This window comes from Eubalaena glacialis, chromosome 1 (genome assembly GCF_028564815.1).
Source record: "Eubalaena glacialis isolate mEubGla1 chromosome 1, mEubGla1.1.hap2.+ XY, whole genome shotgun sequence".
Classification (NCBI taxonomy): Eukaryota; Metazoa; Chordata; class Mammalia; order Artiodactyla; family Balaenidae; genus Eubalaena; species Eubalaena glacialis.
Genome location: NC_083716.1, coordinates 187,218,321 through 187,231,853, shown reverse-complemented (window position 1 = coordinate 187,231,853; position 13,533 = coordinate 187,218,321).

Sequence of the window (13,533 nt, the reverse complement as noted above, 5' to 3'; positions counted from 1 at the left end):
GTCTAACCTTGAAATAATCCTTAACTCAGTCAATCTGAGGTGTGGGTGTCTCTGAAAAGCTTTCTATGGCTCACAGTTACCTATAAGAAGCTCACAGTTATTTCTTCTCTGAAATAAGATACCTATAATATCTTATAATAATTATAATTGTGATACCTCTGAGCTCTGCCCAAGAGATGGACACAGATGATGCTCTCTCTAAGGCCTATTAACACATCTGTATCTCAATTCTTCTTCGCTAACTCTCCCAATTGTTTTCTAGACTGCAAATTTGGCTTAGGAGACCCTATACTCTTCCCCTTGTTTTTCCCAAGTATCTAATCTATAAAAACTCTTGCTTCTACTAAAGGCTTAGAATTTTAGAAACCACAGTTAGGATAATGCATGGGGTTTCTCTTCTCTCTGTACTGTCACACCTGATCCCTGAGGGATTAAACACAGAGTCCACTAGCTACTTCAGTGGGATATTTCCTTCCAAGAGAAAAAAACTAGAGGGGAGAAAAATAATACTGATTAATAGCTTTAAAAAAAAAAGGTTTTGTGGGGTCTTCCCCCCCCCCAATAGCTTTTATAATGAGATAACCAAAAGACGACCTTTACTTTGAAATCCTCAAACATACGTCTCATAAAATACTGCCACATGTATACTACTACAGCATGATTTTGGCTTTATATCACCAACTGTCACAGGCCATAATATGTAAGTAATGAATAAATGATACCTGGAACAATACTCTGAGTTTAAAAACTTGGTATTTAAGATGTTCCAAGAACGAACATATTTTTAAAACTTTTAAGCTAGACTTCAAGAATCAAAATATTATGATTTCTACTTTTTAAATGTCATCTTGTTCTAAGTCTTTTGCTTTTAATGATGAACAGACATTTCTGAAGATGTCCAGTAGCAGTCATGACATCAGACAGGAAGAGAGAGCCCTCCATATAACACACACCCGGGAGAGATGTCCTGCAGAGGAAATGTCACGAACAATGTTATGCCGGGGATTTCTCTAAACCCATCACTGCCAGGCACCTGTGCTCCAGGGCATCCATCCAATCAACTAGAGAGCAGGAACCTTGCCATTTCAGCAGATGGGTATTAATGTTGAAGGCAAAGGAACCATGTACAGTATATATTTCAATTATGAGTGTGGAGACTTGGAGTCCCAGTTGGAATCATGTCTGTTCCTTTCTTAGCCGGTAACAAACTAGAGATTGTACCATCCAGAATGTGCTTTACACAGAATTAGCTTTCAGAAAAAATACACATTTTCAAAGGGAAGAACATATTTTGTATGACAAGTCGAGAATCAAAGGAAATAAGCGGAGTAACCCTTAAAGAAATTTCCTAGGCTTTTTACTTTTACCAAAACAGCACTGAAAAGGCAGAGGGGAGGGAACATTTTCACCACATAAATATACTGTGGCAGAATTGACAGAATTTTGAAAGCCTATGTATTCCTAAATGACAGTGTGTATTTCAGTTTTTTGAAGTGTTCTAGTTAAACAAACCTCAGAGGTAAAGTGGCTTCTGGGACAGGATCATCTTTCATTTCTGGTCTGCATATTCTAAGACACAGATGTCTAAGTCTATCCTTCTAAGCCATACTGATTTCTACACTGCTACATTTTTAAGGGGTTTCAAGTAGAAATAGCTACGTTCTTATCCTGATTAAAGCTATTCACTAGTCAATTATTATTTCAATTATTGTTAATATGATAACCTAGAATACTGTCTCACTTCCATTTAACTACTTACTTAATTATCATTATCATCAAGAATTACATAAATGCTAACTAATAATTTAATATATTATTCTGGCTAGTAAGCATTACAAAGCAAGTGGCCACACCTGGGTGAATTATCTAAAGAAACATCTTCTAGATTGTTGCCTTGCCTTGGTATAAAAATCCATGGAAGACTTCTTAAGTAAGGATTTTAATCTGTTTTTTCTAACAAGAAAGAGATTTTTCTTACATTGACCAAAACTGTATCTATTATTGCACTTGGTACATCATCAGTTCTTATGCAATTGTTTTATAACACCTGGGGTTAGCATATGGGAAGAAGGTTAGCATATCTTGGGATACCATCTACCCCATGAAATGTCTCTGAATTCTTGCTCAAGAATTCAACTATTTATTTTATTTACCAAAAGTGCTGCAGATATCATCGTCCTGAGAAGCAGTCACAACTCAAGAGCCAAATGGGAATTAAGTATAGTGGTAGGGCTCCTGCTGAACCACTCTGGTGCATTACAGTTGTGTACCAGTTACAGTGGCACAGGCTTCAGTCCACTGCAGTCATTCCAAAAACCGATAGGTCTGCTTGTTTTCTAAAATGCTGCTTAAAGCTTCCTCTCCTTTAATAATTAACTCTGGTAACACAGAAACTGCAACACTAGAGGGAGGGGCACAGGCAACCAGATGGCGGAACCAGTCCGCAGAGAGTAAGAGTAATAGTAGCAACAAATACACCCACCACACTACTGTCTGTCCATTGTGGACTGAGAAGCAGTGTGTTGAATCTAATTCCTAATCTTGCAATCATTTCCTGTCTCCCTCTTCTCTTAGGGTCTCAAGATTAAGTTCAGAACTCCCAGGCTGCTCTCACCATCATCCTGAAATAGAGGTCCCAATGGGTACATGCCCAGCGTGGGGCTGGCCCAGATCTGCATTCCCAGGCAAGAAACAGACTTCCTGGCCTGTGAACGGGCATCTTGTCCTGACTTACACTGGTATCCAATCCCACCAGTGCCACTGCCTCCTAATTATGGTAATAATACCTACTATGCTACTACGTATGAGCACATACTATGTACTAGATATTATGTTAACCACTTACTAACACTGCCTCATCTAATCCTCTCAAGTTGAAAGCACACCCAGCCTTCAGATATAACAACTCCTTTTCAGAACAATATTGTGTCATTCCACATTTACTATCTTGAAACGAAATTCATAGCTGATATAACTTACCTGCACACATAGTTTTTAAAAACTAGTATAATGTTCTAGCTAGAATATAAAGGAGAAGTAAAAAGAAAGTAATTTATATTAAAATAATATTTTACATTAATATACTTCAGTTACTTTATTTGAATGAGGAAATGCCAGGCATAATTATTAGAAGACACAATGAGATAGTCAGTGGTTTACACCCGTAGGTAATAGCACTGTGAATGGAGCCTCCTCAAAAACAGTCTGATAAGGCTGTTTTACTGAAGATCAAATATTATGCAGAGAGTTGCTGCTGGCTATGTGATTTTTTTTTCCAAAAGGGTGAACAACTTTTGATAAGAAAGTACAAACAAAACAAAATATTATCTTCCCTCAATTTACATCATAGTAATTTACATTACTGGAAAAGTCAGTGTATTTTAAAATTGTGCAAAAATATGTTCGTACGCAAAACACAGTTAGGTTCTAGGCTTAGATAATTATGAAGATTTTCACTTACATAAATGTCTTGGGGACATTGAAAATTAGTGCAGGACATGGTACAGTCCTCCATGCTGGGACTGTCTCACACACTGCAAGGGGCCCAGCACCCCTGGCCCCTGCATGGCAATCCTGTGACCACCAAACACTCCCTCCAAGGGAAAGTGCTGCCCCCTCCTCATTTGGGGAACCACCATCCTAAAGAGTAGGCAACATTAGCCCTATTTTATAAATTAAAAACCTGACTCTTGGAAATTTGAATAATTTGCCTAAAGTCAATAGCTAGTAAGTGAGATTCAGACCCATGTCTATTTTATTTCTAAAGAACGGGCTTTTCTCATTACACTACACTGACAGCTTAGGCCAATTATTCCTCCATTTAGAAAATGCACAGGTAACTGAATTAGGTAGGGCTGAAATGAGGACTATACAGTGCCTAGACTCCAGATTCATATTCTAGAAATTTCTATCCACATTTAACCTTGAGTAGGAAAATTCTTTATCTTCTTTAGCACTTCCACTATCTGTTCTTTTCTCACCCAGTTTTTTAATTTCTATTTTGATTTTAAAACACTTTAAATTGACCATAATCCCTTAAAAGTTAAATCGAAGAAAATGAAGAATACAAGCTAGTAAACCAACTATTTTAATTCTATTTTATGTACCGTAAGTGTTGCTTTTGCTACTCTAACATAATTCCAGGGGCAGCCTTCAACAGCAAGGATTCTTCAAACAAACACTGAGCCCTTTGAGATGTAACCATTTACCTTTCTTTCTCCTGAATCTACCCACCCTCAGGTTCTTCTCTTTGGCCCACCCCACAGATGAATATTCACTTGTCAAATTTGCTCTCTCAGTAAAAGACTATAAAGCAGGGATTATCTCATCAATTTAAAGGATTTTCCTCATATAAATTCTACATAACAACCATTAGTCTCTCCAGCCCCCTGTTGCTAGAAACACTAAAGTAGTGGATCCCAAACTTTAGCGTGGATCTGGAATCATCAGGAAAGCTTGTTCAAACACAGCTTGCTGGGCTCCACCCTAGAATTTCTGACTCAGGAGGTCGAGGGTGGGGACCAAGTTCTAACAAGTTCCCAGGCACCTCTGATGCTGCTGATCTGGGAACCACACTTTGAAAACCACTGAAGAAACTTCCCTCCACTCCTATCTGACAAAGGAAATACTACATAGAGTTTACATAATGACTAAGAAACTACATACATATTCTTGTGTATGTTCCAACTAAATGCTGAACAAATTGGTGCTGAAACCTTCATCAAAGTTACTTTTTAAAAAAATCCCTGAACTCCTGTTGTGAGGTGATAGGGAGGTGTGACTATCCAAAGGAAATTCCCATACCTGGAGTCTAGACACTTTAACTAGGAGCCTTATTACCCAGGGAAACTCATGCTATAGTTAAGGTAGCAACATCTAAAATTATAACAATACAATATTGCTAGTAATAACAGCTCATATTTATTTAATATTTACTACAGGCAAGGTACTGTACTATGCACTTTCCCTGAATTATCTCATTTAGTATTAGCCATGTAAGATGCAGTTATTATTACATTCCTATTTTACAGTTGAGCAAATCAAGACATAGAAAGGTCATACCCAAGGTATCAGAGGCAGAGAACTTGCTCTGTCTGGCTCCAAAACATGAGTGTCTACCCACTCTGCTCAGCAGTTCCTCCTACTCTTCCTCCATGCATTAGATGTTGACATTGACTAGAACACTTGAGCCATGAGATACAAGTGCTCATGAACATGACAAATAATACCACATATGGAAAACTTTCTAGTGCCCCACTGGTCCCATTACCAAATGGTTAGTTGCCAGACTGGTGTGATTTTAGGATCCAGAAGATCAAAAGATTATGGATTCTTCCAAATCGGAAAAGAAGAAGTAAAACTGTCACTGTTTGCAGATGACATGATACTATACATAAAGAATCCTAAAGATGCTACCAGGAAACTACTAGAGCTAATCAATGAATTTGGTAAAGTAGCAGGATACAAAATTAATGCACAGAAATCTCTTGCATTCCTATACACTGATGATGAAAAATGTGAAAGAGAAATTAAGGAAACACTTCCATCTACCACTGCAACAAAAAGAATAAAATACCTAGGAATAAACCTACCTAAGAAGACAAAAGACCTGTATGCAAAAAACTATAAGACACTGATGAAAGAAATTAAAGATGATATAAACAGATGGAGACATATACTGTGTTCTTGGATTGGAAGAATCAACACTGTGAAAATGACTCTACTACCCAAAGCAATCTACAGATTCAGTGCAATCCCTATCAAACTACCAATGGCATTTTTCACAGAACTAGGACAAAAAACTGCACAATTTGTATGGAAACACAAAAGACCCCGAACAGCCAAAGCAATCTTGAGAAAGAAAAACGGAGCCAGAGAAATCAGGCTCCTGGACTTCAGAAAGTCTACAAAGCTACAGTAATCAAGACAGTATGGTACTGGCACAAAAACAGAAATATAGATCAGTGGAACAGGATAGAAAGTCCAGAGATAAACCCACGCACATATGGTCACCTTATCTTTGATAAAGGAGGCAAGAATATACAATGGAGAAAAGATAGCCTCTTCAATAAGTGGTGCTGGGAGAACTGGACAGCTACATGTAAAAGAATGAAATTAGAACACTCCCTAACACCATACACAAAAATAAACTCAAAATGGTTTCAAGACCTAAATGTAAGGCCAGACACTATAAAACTCTTAAGAGGAAAACACAGGCAGAACACTCTATGCCATAAATCACACCAAGATCCTTTTTGACCCGCCTCCTAGAGAAATGGAAATAAAAACAAAAATAAACAAATGGGACCTAATGAAACTTAAAACCTTTTGCACAGCAAAGGAAACCATAAAAAAGACAAAAAGACAATGCTCAGAATGGGAGAAAATATTTGCAAAAGAAGCAACTGACAAAGGATTAATTTCCAAAATATACAAGCAGCTCATGCAGCTCAGTATCAAAAAAAACAAACAACCCAATCCAAAAATGGGCAGAAGACCTAAATAGACATTTCTCCAAAGAAGATATACAGATTGCCAACAAACATATGAAAAGATGCTCAACATCACTAATCATTAGAGAAACGCAAATCAAAACCACAATGAGGTATCACCTCACACCAGTCAGAATGGCCATCATCAAAAAATCTACAAACAATAAATGCTGGAGAGGGTGTGGAGAAAAGGGAACCCTCTTGCACTATTGGTGGGAATGTAAATTGATACAGCCACTATGGAGAACAGTATGGAGGTTCCTTAAAAAACTAAAACTAGAACTACCATACGACCCAGCAATCCCACTACTGGGCATATACCCTGAGAAAACCATAATTCAAAAAGAGTCATGTACCACAATGTTCACTGCAGCTCTATGTACAAGAGCCAGGGCATGGAAGCAACCTAAGTGTCCATCAACAGATGAATGGATAAAGAAGATGTGGCACATATATACAATGGAATATTACTCAGCCATAAAAAGAAATGAAATTGAGTTATTTGTAGTGAGGTGGATGGACATAGAGTCTGTCATACAGAGTGAAGTAAGTCAGAAAGAGAAAAACAAATACCATATGCTTACACATACATATGCAATCTAAAAAAAAAAAAAGGTTCTGATGAACCTAAAGGCAGGACAGGAATAAAGACACAGATGTAGAGAATGGACTTGAGGACATGGGGAAGGGGAAGGGGAAGGGGAAGGGGAAGCTGGGATGAAGTGAGAGAGTAGCATTGACATATATACACTACCAAATGTAAAATAGATAGCTAGTGGAAAGCAGCCGCATAGCACAGGGAGATCAGCTTGGTGCTTTGTGACCACCTAGAGGGGTGGGATAGGGAGGGTGGGAGGGAGATGCAACAGGGAGGGGATATGGGGATATATATATGCATATAGCTGATTCACTTTGTTATACAGCAGAAACTAACACAGCACTGTAAAGCAATTATACTCCAATAAAGATGTTAAAAAAAAAAAGATTATGGATTCTTTAATTAGCCTCCTGCTCTTTTATCATATGCAAATTTGACCTTTTAGGCATCATGCTTCAGGAAAAAATATGTTAGTGGTTTGTTAGTATGTCCCATTTCTATGAACTGTAATAAATTCCGAACAATGTTAGCATACTTTATATTAATTCTTGCCATTATTACACAAGCTTGGCTTCAACTTAAATCAGGACTCCGAGTGACCATCATGCAAAGCATGGTTTGAATACTTTAGTAACAGGAGGCTGATGTGGGAGGTGTTTTAAAAGAACCTGAAAATTACAGTGAAAACCTGTCTTTATCTAGTCCCCTCAGCCACATCATGACCTGAAGTGAGGGACTCTAAATAAAGAAAAAGAGTAGTCAGAATAAATCTTTGCTTCACAGTTGAAAAAACAACAACAAAATAAAACTTCTTTTAATAAATGACTGCAAATGTTAATAAAATGTCAGTAGGGTAAGTGATCAACTGTTGTGACATTAAGAATAAGAATTAAGTAATACATATTCTAAAAGGTTAGCCCACAATTGGGGTGTCATTTTACCTCATTCACATCAGAGCCTATAATATAAGTATGTCATCTATAAACACAGCCTACAAACACACAATGATAAATAAACACTACTAATCCTTATATGGTAAAATATTTTTCAAATGAAGCCCTCACCTTTTTATTAAAATAAATCTATAGTGTGACTTGAGATTTTTATGGCAACACTGATGTTTTGTTTTTTAATTAACCATACCTTCTTTACTCCTTAGTATCACAGTTATCTCTAAATATTTAGGTTTCTAAACAACTGGGTCATATAATCTTTTGAAAAGTGTTTTCCTATTATCATTTTTGAGGAATTCACCTTTAATTAATACTGAAAAGAATTTGATTTGCCACTGTGTTTCCCTTGTGAGAATGAAATTTTTACCTAAGCTACAGTTTAAAACAAAATTTTCTTAATTAGTTCATACTGGAGCAGTACACTAAAACATTGCAAGAAAGTCAAAGAATGATTTGCAGTTAATAGCCTCCACACAGCATGACAATCACAGAACACTCACTTCTAAAAAGAAAAAGATAGCATTGAGATTATTTTATCATTTCAGTAGAAATTCAACTAACTTGGATTTAGAAATTTAACAAGTAGAAAAATTGAAACAGTATTTCCCAGCTGTTTTTCTAAGAGCAGGATTAATTTTTCACTATATTTGAGCAAGGTGAAATAAAAATGGATAAAAATGGCAAAAAATGGCATACACATTAGACAAAAATCAAATGTTCTTTTTGCTTTGCCCAAGTTCTACTGGTTTAATTTTAAAGCAAGGATGTGGCAAATACTCTCAGTCTTAGTTTGCCAGTATTTTTGATGTCTGCTTAATCCTGAAAAATTTTGGATTGTGACTGAGGCCAGAAAGGGAGATAGACGATTGAGGGTTAGGAATAGAGTTGGTATTAGGGCTGAGGCCAAAGGAGAAGGAATACAGGGCAGCAGGAGACAGAGAAAAGTCAAAACAAGTTGGGGCTGAAGCCAGAGCAAGACAGAAGACTGTCTAATATAATAGGTTGAAGATGAATTAAAAGTGGAAACAGAAAAGTGAGATCATGACAAACTGCCTTAAGGATTCCAGAGCATCTAATACCTTGATTACTCTCTCTCCAGAATAATCCAGGTAGTAGAGGTGCCAACACATCATTTATAAAGCTCATATTTTAAAGTTCCAGCCAGATAAAAACACATGACAAAAAAAGTTCATTACATCTTCTAATGATTAACTGGAACTGAAAATACTGGAACACATAATACTAATACTTCCAGTAAACTAGAAAGGTATATAAAGCATATTTATCTAACAACCTTTTGAATATCTACTTCTTAAATGCTTAGGAAAAGTGGTCATTTAAAAGTTATGAAAGCAAGTGTGAATTTTCTTCCTTCAACTTCTCAGTAGCTATTATCCACAAAATATTTGTGATACTATCATTTTAAAGCAAGTCACTTACCACATCCAAAAGTATAGCCATCTTTCCCAAACGGCGAATGTCTGCAAAAATGTCACTTCACCATCACATTCAGTAAACAATTTCGTTCCCAATCAGGTTAACCAACTAATCAAACAATGGAGAGAAAATCATACTCAGCAACTCTGCATCTTGTAATTGATGGCTATGTTGACTCCAAGGTAAATCTCAAAATATCAGAAGAATTGGTTTCATAAAGTCTGTCCTCGACATGTTGTGATATTTTAAATTGTATATTTTCCAATACCTATGATTAGCTCTTGTCTGATCACAAAAAGAAAAAACATTTGTATATGCCCTTATACGAGTTGTCTTAGGATTTTTGTGAATTCAGATAAGGGCCAAATATGGACCCAATTCTGCCCTCACAACCTTAGGTAACAGATACAAGCTATTTTCAAAATATTGAAGCAGAACATAAAATCCTTTTATAAAACTTTGATAACTATGATAATTAATATTAATATCTGAAATGATGTACATGCTTGTTAACTAATTTTTTCTTCTCATTTATTTCTATGTCCATTAAACTTTCATAATAAATAATGACTTTTGGCCACAGATCCTAGCTTTGACATGTTGGTTTGCCCGAGGAAACCTTGGTATCTCATTCCCAGTATGCTGAACCACTGAGTAGAAATAGCCTGCAGCTGGTGTCAGATTGGTTCACAGCAGCCCATATGCAACAGGCAACCGGATCACAGTGCTTTACTGAGGTGCATTATTTAGGGCCCTTGGCAACTGCCAGCCACACTACACTGCATTACGCAAGTATTGCATCTGTGGTCCAGGACTGGAGGAGAAATAGATTTTATTAAATACAGGTCATATTCGATAAGGAAAAAAGAAATAAATCCTATGTGCACTCCACAAGAAGAGTACTTTAACATCTATCTAAAAAGCTATTAATAATTATTCCTTTAGTGTTGAAGCAGTTGATGCTATTTTTATGCAAAGTTTTAGATCACAAATCACACTGGAATGGGATTTAGATATTTCTGGTTCTGGCCAGGTCTGAGTCATTTTGTAAAATCCCTAGTAAGAATTGCTTCCACTGCTGGCCCTGGCCATCTGCTGAGATGCCAACCTGGATCAGAGCAGCTCTGTACATGAGTGTGAGGGGTCAGCGGGGTGTGCCTGTGGTAGAGCCGGCGCCCTTCCACAGTTCAAATACTGTGTCCCATGAAACAAATCTTAAAACCCCTCAGGACCTCCGTTAGGAATAGGGTGTTTCTCAGGATACAAATGATGGTAGATCTATACAATTTCTTCTCATTCTAACACTTTTTAATCCTCAATACCTCTAGGCACATCTGCTCAGAAAACAAAATCAGATTCTGCACCCCCTCCAACCTTTACAACTCTTCCCTACTAGAGGTACCAGGCTCTTGAAGTGTTTTGCATGCATATTCTCCTAAAGATCACAATAGTTCAGTGAAGAGTTAATCAGAAGCAGTTACTAGCATAATACCCCTGCCTCTTGTTTCGGTTACTTAGTTTGGTGTTTTTGTGATAGTGTGTACCTAGGCAGGCATATTTTTCTTTAAGCAGATTTTGTGTTTCTTACGGAAAGCTAAAAGAACCCAGAAGGAAACTGGAAGGGAAAAGGAAGAAAAAGGAAAAGAGTAAATACTGTTAAGAAACCATTTAAGTTTTGTTAAGCCAAACACAGTTTTTGCAAGCACAAATCTTATTACAAGCGATTTAAACAAAACATCAAAAAGATCTTACTCTATTTTTCGTCCCCGTGCACTCTCTCCATGCATCTATTACAGGGTACAGCAAAATATACTATAATTCTAAATTTTCATTATCTTCCCCTCTATGAAGACAGGGACCATCCCAATCAATTCTGTATTTATAGTGGCCAGCTTAACGTCCACTGTTTAGTAGATACACAAAATTACTTTTTGAATAAATGCCAATTGAAAGAATGAATCAACAGTCTTAAAGCACCAGTCAATGTTCTCACTATCCTCAAGGAGCTTAGAGTAAGTCCTTGGAAACCCTTCTAGAAAAGAAACATCTTACCAAGGAAGTTCCTTAAAAAAGACTAACATACAAGCATGTGTATTTGGTTGACCCTCCTTACCAGCCTGGGATATAAATTGTCATATCTGTTTTAATACTTAAAAATAATTGCTGGGAAACCTCCTTTGTCAAAAATAGCTGGCCCTCTAGTATCTCTCCCCTCTTCACCCTTCCTTCTACAGCATATCTGGAAGGCTTCCTCAGTTTTCCTTTGAAATAAAAATGAGGTGATTACCTGAGGCTGTAAGAAGTTCCCCAGAAAGCCAGACTGGGAATGATTTGACTTTTTGGCTAGAACTAGATGAGTTGAAAACTTGTTCTACAAAAAAATTTTTAACAACTTTACTGAGATATAATTCAGATATACTATAATTCACCCATTTAAAAAGTGCAATTCAGTGGGTTTCAGTATATTCACAGCGTTGTTGTTCTGCAAATTTTAATGCTTTCCTATCCACTGGCTTCAGAAGTAACCTTGCTGGCCCATATATCTGCACAGATCACAGTGATTTCTTCAGCAAGGAGAATGCAACTTCTAGTGGTACCCAAGGTCAAAGGTGCCCAATGCTTAGGCAACATAGATTGTGACTCCATGCTTTAAACTCATAAGCCCACTGTTTCCAGAATACAACCCTTACCCCAATGCCAGTTTGCCTGAGTGAGAAGTAAATTCAGGTCTTGAAACAACCATCCACCAAGACCTGGCTATTGAACTCTGGTTACAGTGTAGATTCTCTGTGGTATACACTGAGATGCGCAACACAGAGCTCCCTTCAAAGAAAGACAGGCTGCCCAGCTGCAGGCAAGATGGTCAGCAGATGGTTGCCAGCTCTCAGTGCTTCTGGTTGTCTGCCTCGGTTGCGAAGAGTTGCTTAGCCCCAGATCCCGCCCTTCTGGGGGCAACCCACATCCAGTCACTGAGTGAGCCAGGGATATAAAAGCCCAGCATCTGCTCTGATGGGCAATACTCATTCCAGAACTTTCTGCAGGGTGGGCTGAGACTTTGCTGGGCTGATTCACTGTTGGTTGGTTTTTTCTCTTTACAATACTGCTTCTTCTCCCTTCCTTTTACAAGTGTTGATCCCTAATAAACATCTTGCATCTCAGACTCCATCTCAGTGTCTCAGAAGTGACGGCTGTTTTCAGGAGTGGTGTGAGAAAGCAGGCAATAAGATGGTTTCAAAGCTGGATCACTTATGCCCAGCTGGCAATGAATGTCTCATCATTGGTGGAGGTGAAGCACCAATAGCCCCTGGCACAAAGTGGTAGCCCAGTCATTAAAACTTTCACTGGTGGTGAATTAGGTGGGTGTACAAGTGCACTGGGTACAGCCTATCAGGTATTTGAGACATATAGAAGAAATAGTAGCTATAACACAATTAGATGACTATTTCTAAGTGCCACTGATACACTAAAGAAAGATATTATAAAGTGAAGGGTGAGTGACAGCCAATTGAAATCCAGGTATGAAAGGAGTGAACCTCTTCGGTTACATACATACAAAGAAGTTCTCATTATTCACAGGGAAGGGCAGAAAAAAATGAGGATCAAGCCTAGTACTCAATAGTATGAATGACTTTATTTCAAAGAAGGCTAAACACAAAACCAAGGCAGGTCTATTATGTGCAGTTCGGAGAAATGTGTGGGTTTGTTGGAAAAACCCCAAAGTTGCTAGAAGACCTAGTCCATGTGAACTGATAGGAACAAGGAGAATAAGCATGGAAGTGGATCTGAGGTATTTGATCGGGGGACCAGAACATTAAGTTGGATAGGGAAGAGTCTACTGACTTTGGAGCTCTCTATTCAGATACACACTAACAAAAACCCCAAGGAAAAGAGTGACGTCGCTACTAGGATGGATCCTAGAAGCATGGAAAAAGTGATGGCTCATTCTCAGGGAAGTCAATATGTCATCATTGTCATGGCAGACAGTGGAGGAAGGGAATAAAGTGCTCAGGGAAGTGGGCATTTGGGAATGAATATATCATGTGAGGATGGAAGA